Raw genomic sequence first — 7,069 nt, 5'->3', positions numbered from 1 at the left:
TGTGTGTGTGTGTGTGTGCACGTGTGTGTGTTTCCAGGTTGAAGTAAAGATGAGAGAACAAAATGGAATGTTTGTATGCTCATGGGAATGACCCTGAAGGGGGGGGGGGATACAATAATGTAGGAAAGAAACAGAAGAACTGCAAGTGGTACATTTTAATAGACAAGAGAAGATGAGATTGGTCTTAAAAAGGAGCCCATACTATTCATCCAAAAGTAACATTTGACTGAGGATGTGAGAGGAAATGCTGGAGGTTTGAAGAGAGACAAGAAGGTATGCAATTGTTATCTAAGAGAGTGGGAAGGTGAATGGACTAGGAGAATATAGGACATTTCTCAGAAATCAGTAAAGGCTCAATGAGGTTAATGATCATAGATTTAGGGGCGCCTGGGTGGCTCAGTCATTTAAGCATCTGCCTTCGACTCAGGTCCTGATCCCAGGGTCCTGGGATGGAGCCGCATGTTGGGCTCTCTGCTCAGCTGGGAGCCTGCTTCACCCTCTCCCTCTGCCTGCCGCTCTGCCTGCTTGTGCTCTCTTTCTCCCTCAAATAAATAAATAAAATATTTTCAAAAATGATCATAGATTTAAAATGAAACCAAGAGTAGGCAATAGCTGGGTTAACCGGGTTGTGCTTGTGTTAAGGCAGTATGACGAAGTAAGAGAGAAGGGCAAGGGGTTTGCCGATGAATAAAAGTGAGTGATAACAGCGCTGGACTTTGGAATTTGTACTGGGTAAGGAAGAAAAAGTGGTCAACAGGAAAAGGGGAGCTGGCTAAAAAATGGTAGGGTCAATGGACTGTAGGTTCTGGTTTGACACAAGCCTTGTTAGGAGTTACAGGATAGAGGGAGGAGTTAGAAAAGTGGTTGTCAGGAATAGTACGCTGTTGCAATTATTGGTAATGATAAGGGCTAGGATATAATAATAGACATGAGGTGCTAAGGCAGGACAGAGTCAAGATTATTGGAAGAGAGATGTGAAGGAACTAAGTAGCCAAAGTGTTGGATCACCCATGTATTTCATATTACCAAGAACTAAGCTAGGAGAAGCATGCAGTGGGTCAGGAAATAAAACCAAGAAGTCAAGCACAGTAACTCAGAGAGCCAGTGGACAGAAGCAAAATGGAGATAGTGGGGACAGTCTGATGATATGAAACTCACACCCGAGTATTTTTTTAGGGAAAAGGGAGTGAGAATACTCTGAAAGTGATGATATTGGAATTGGGAGGACACATATACCCACTCCAACCCCAACCGTATGGAAGAAAAAATATCTTACAACTAGATAGTGTCGTAGTAGGCTCAAGAGAGAGCCAAGTTTTGATTAGAGCAAGAAAGTGAAGGCAACCTTCAGAGAGGGTTAAAGGTATAGAGCAGTTTATTGAGGATGGATCGTAAGTTCCAAAGGAAATGATGTTAAAGTTTTCAGAAGTCAGGAAAAGGTGGGAGAAAGGAATAGAATAGGTGATATGAACTGTGTAGGGATTAGAGTGGGAAATGAATGGGAATGAGAAGTACAGCTACTTGCAGTTTTAATATGAGATTAATTTTAGTGGACTCAAGGCAGATAAGGTGGCAAGTTGTGATCAGGGAGTAGTGGGTTTCCAGGGCATCCTCTTGACCCTACAGGTAGAGGCAAAGACACCTAGGAAGGAGCAGTCTTACTGCAAGTACAAGGAGTGCCATGTTGGTCTCTGAACAGAGGTCCCATTTAGTGTCCTTGGAATTGCATTATATCTATAAAATGGCTTGGAGAGAATACTAGGTGTTCAATAAATGTTCACTAAATGAGTGAATAAAATGTGAATGATGGCCTCCTTTCCAATGTGTTAGAGGTATTAGCATGCGTACACCACCAGATATTTCAGTGCATTCCCCAAAGCTACTCCTCTGTTCTTAACACTCTTAGAATCTCTTTCTCTCTCCTTGTTGGATTTGGAGATTTGGGGGCTGGTGAACAGCCCTTAATTTTACATACAGATGTCCCCTTTAAGTAAAACACAACTCTGGAAGGAAAGGAGGAAGAGGAGGGGAAATTTTGTGACTACCCAGTTCTTCTTCTGAGAAAGTTAGATATTAGTCACTGTTCTTTCTGCTTTATTTGTCCACAAGCAGCCCTTGGTCAGAAACTAAGAACTGAGCCATCTGTCAAGTTTTCACTCATCAGGGAAGATGCATTATTTATGCTGCTTTGAGTTCCTGAGTGTGGGAACAAGCCCATTAGCCAGAATTCCCCAGAACACCGGGCCATAGGCAATCCTTGCAGCAGAAGGTAGTGACATGCAGCACTCCAGATGCCATGCCGAGTCTTCCTAGTGCTCTCAGCATAACTTCCTGCGCTGCTCAATCTCCCCTCACAGACCCAACCTCTTTCCTGTCCACCACCTCCTCACCGCTTCCCCATCCACCTCCATTAACCCTAGCCCTGTCTGTATAAAATGAATAATGAGTCAGGTATCCATTTTTGTGATCATGTTACTACTGTTGCGTAAAGACCAAGGTGCAAGGTACAATTATGGCTATCATTACGTATATATCAGATGGACTTTGAAACAATGTGGTTACAATACTAAGTGTTGAGTATAAACTGCCCTTGCAATATACCTGACTCAGTCATGTCAAACATTATTAGACAGAACAATAGTAAAACTATGCTGGGCAAACCTCTCTTAACAACTTTTATCCTTTTCTGTTTCCCAAGTGTTTTTCTTTATTTCCTTAAAGGATGGCATTGTCAAATAACTGTAATAGAGTGGCTGCTGTTCAGTAACAGCGATATTACTATCATCGACAACGTTCAAGGTGTTTGTTCATAACTGAATGATTCTGAGAACTGAATCTGCATACAGCTTTGCTGCCCCAGTTAACCCATCATATTCACTTCCAATAAGTATTTACCGAGCATCTACTATGTGTCAATCACAATTATATTTTTACTTTAGGTATATTTACCTGAGAAACATGTTAGATCATGAATTTTCCAGTCCTTTTTTCCCTTTCCAAAATATAACTTCTTATAAAATAACTATATTCCCGTAACACTGCTAAGTGAAATGATAAATATAAGGCACATAAAGTAAATTCTGAAGAAAACAAGTATGTGGTACAATTTAGTGCATAACTCTCAATAGTCACTGCCTGATCTAATCGTCATTTGCCCAGACTTGATTAGAATGCTCTTTTTAAATTCAACCTCTATAGATTTATGTTTTATGCTATTTGATTTATGTGTTTGGTTTTGCCAATCATTAGCCTAAATAATTAAAAAAAAAAACTCTTGAAGGAATGATAGTTAATCAGATAGTTATATCAATTAATTCACTTTTCAGTTCTTCAAAATCATTTTAAATGATTATGACGAGTTTTTCCGATCATACCCACATACATATATAGTCAGAAAAAAAACCCACCACTATAATTTAGGTTGAGTTTGTTTTCCATTATGAAGTCTGTAATGAAGAAAGAATTTGATATTCTAACTATTTTCAAATACTTATGGTCAAAATTTTAAAGCCATTAACACAGATGGGATATTTTTCATTTTTGAAGGAAAAGGAGATTGAAATCTTTGCTGTTGTTTAAATGAAAAAAAAATTCAAGTGAATTCCTATTATTGGGCCATTTTCCAGCATTCATTTCCTAAAGGTAAGACTTTGGTTTATTTTTTTCTTATAACATGTTCTTTCACTGCAAAATTTTCCTCAGTTTGGAAAACTGTGTCCCTATGGAAAACTGTGACACTTGGTAAGGCTTTATTATAAAAAGACTATATTACATACTGCTGTCTGTTTCTTTCATATTTCAAGAAAGGATGATTTTGTTAAAACAGTTATTAAAGTTTGGCTTTTTAAAAAAGATTTTTATTTATTTATTTGACAGAGAGAGACAGTGAGAGAGGGAACACAAGCAGGGGGAGTGGGAGAGGGAGAAGCAGCTTCCCGCGGAGCTGGGAGCCCAACGAGGGGCTCAATCCCAGGACCCTAGGATCATGACCTGAGCCGAAGGCAGACGCTTAATGACTGAGTCACCCAGGCACCCCAAAACAGTTACTAAGACACGGGGCTCCATCTCACAACCCCAAGATCATGACCTGAGCCAAAATCAAGAGTTGGGTGCCTAACAGACTGAGCCATGCAGGCACCCCTACGATAATTTCAGTTTTAATTTTGAAATAATAATCTTTGAAAGTCTAACATTAGTCTCAAAAAAGGTTAATTTCATTCTCATCATTTTGCATTATATATAACTTAAAAACAGTAACTTTGTCCTACTTAGGTGTTAGGCTGACATTTCCACTTATCATTACCCGTTTGTATTAGGCACATTCTTTTAAGCCACTTCAAGTATTTTTGGAACAAAGCAAAGCATAGTATAAACAAAAGCATTACATATATGGCTGACATTGTTTTCCAACATGTCTAAATATCTTGTGTGATCTCCAGAGTTGAAGATAAAAGCAAACACTATGCAGTACTATTTACCATAGTCTTTCATGTGAGTTGCAAGAAGCTGAAATCATACTTTGTGTTATATTTAAATGGAAGGTTGTAAAAGACTAGATTATTGCAATAAACAAACTTATAAGAGTATGTTCTGGAAATAACCAAAGATTATTAGTTTACAAGCTTATAGTCATTTTATTTTATTATTCCTTGTGACAACACAATCTTTACAAACACTTCTAGTTCTTACAAAGGCATCCTCAACTAGGGCATGACTGACCAAAATATCAAAAAAGAAAGACAACTCTTTCTCCAGGTCATTTCCCACATACCCACTCCCATTCCACCCCACCTACCACCATCCCCAGAAGCATTTCTGACGATAACCTCTCCCTCCCACTCTACCCCACTCGCAATGCATTTCTAGGATTCTGCAATTACTAAAATCCAAAGGATAATTTCAAAACCAAGGAAGATATGATTGGTTGCCTATATATTGTTATTTTCCCTTTTTTTATATGTTATATATCAATTTAAAGAACCTTGAGTTTCTTCTAGCAGCAGTATCTTCAGAGAAGGTAGACTCTCCCTCCAGATCAGGGCATGAACCATAACTGATATTGATATAAACCAGGAGTGAAATTTCATTCTCCTTTGTTAACATTTGGTGTGGCCCAGTTCTGGCTAGTTCTGATCAATGAGACAGGAGACACGCTTTTGGGGAGGATTTTGCTCAAAGTAAGATGATCCCTTATTTATCCCTTGAATGTTTGAAGACGCAGCCATCATTGACAATGACATGATGAGTCATGACAATGACAATGACATGAACAGGTCAACATTCTGAGGATGGCAAAGAAGAGTAAGCTTGGGTCATTGAACTCCATATCTGGAACTTCCATCTGTAAGTTTCTTGTATGGTTAGACGATTGAATGTCTTTATGGGTTATGTAATTGATGTTTGGGTAATCTGTTACTTAAGGCAGAAAATCTCCTTAACGATATTCTGAAAATTAAAAGATGATACCTTGCCTGTTTCACTTAACTTCAAGCACTGACACCCCTTTTTAAAGAGAAATGTGTTCATCTCCCATTCTTATTCTTCTCTTATGTTGTGCCCCTATTCTCATTTCTGAGATTTTATTCCTATAAAGGAAGCTTTATGAAATTATAAAGAATTAAGTACCCACAAAGTCCCCATTTTAAGTACCCTTTTCCCTACCACTGTAATGTGCCAACTTTTAAAATCCCACTATCAACATCAGAATGTGTTTTCAGGAGGGTATATTGGATAGTCATATCTTTAATATGCTTTTAAAATCAAGATGCAAGATGCCGTTATGCAGGGATTTTTCAGCAGGTGTACACAGATCACCTGCATCAGAATCACCTGCAGGCTTGTTAGAAATGCAGACATGTCAGCCCCAACCCAGAACTGGTGAAACTGATGTCTGTAAAGGTGGGACGCAGGAATACATACTGTAACAAGCACCCCCGTTAAAGATTGAGAGCCACAGGCTTAAGGTGCATTATTTTGAATGGGGTTGGGTTGAAGTAAAGGAGAGTTTGAGATGAGATGCCCGAGATCCTTATATAATCCTGAAGAAGTGAGCCATCTGTGGGCTTTCTCGGCCATTTGCCACATTACAAAGCTTCCTTTCCAGTGAACACATGAACTTCTATATTTTCATCAGGAGAGCACGGCACAGTAAGGCTTCCCTCTTCTAATGAAATTATTTACATAAATAACACAGAAATAACATAGTTCATGGACTACTAATTTTTTTTTGGCTTACATTGAGTCATTTCTGATAGGAAATTTCTTATAGAAGCTACCTTTCAATGCTCCACAATGAGGAAAGTAAAAACATTAAGTTGATGACATTTTAGTGGATTAAAGAAAAATGAATCATACACAAATCAAATTTCTTCACATTAATAATACATTTTAGGACGATGTTGCACTGTATTTCTGTCGCAAACAGAAATATGAATTCAGTGAAGTCCAGGTTATTAAGCTAAACATAAAAGCATTTATTTTGGCTAGCTAATTACAAAGTTTCTAAAGCTAATTGCAAAGAATACAAATTCATTTAGAATGACTTTATTTATTTCTGTTTATATCTCATCTCACTGTAAAATATTATTTAAGGCAGAAATGTGTTTTGGGATTTTAAAAGTCTGCCATTTTGCTATGCACAATAAATGTAGCCAATAGGAGAGAAAACTGTCGTATTTATGAGTTAGTGTTTCTACAGATAAGGAAGACATTTACAGGTGTTTCTTTTACCAAAAAATCATGATTTAAGTAATTATTTGTGAAATACTAAACTCTTTATTACTTAGTATTTCTCATCACCAGAACAGTAGAAAAAAATGTATGGTTCTTTTCCATGTACGCATGGCAGAAATTCACTACATTTTACATAGACAGCACGTGGCTTTAAAATGGTTCGACCTGTGCTTAGGTGGCTCAGTCTGTTGAGCATCAGGCTCTTGATTTCGGCTCAGGTCATGACCTTGGGGTCATGGGGTAGAGCCCCAGGATGGACTCTGCTGAACGGGAAGCCTACTTGGGATTCTCTCTCTCCCTCTCCCTTTGCCCCTCCCCTCAGCTTGCAAACATGCAG

This window comes from Ursus maritimus, unplaced genomic scaffold (assembly GCF_017311325.1).
Source record: "Ursus maritimus isolate PB19 unplaced genomic scaffold, ASM1731132v1 scaffold_15, whole genome shotgun sequence".
Lineage (NCBI taxonomy): Eukaryota > Metazoa > Chordata > Mammalia > Carnivora > Ursidae > Ursus > Ursus maritimus.
The sequence above is the reverse complement of the archived record's forward strand: the minus strand, read 5'-3'. Positions refer to the sequence as shown.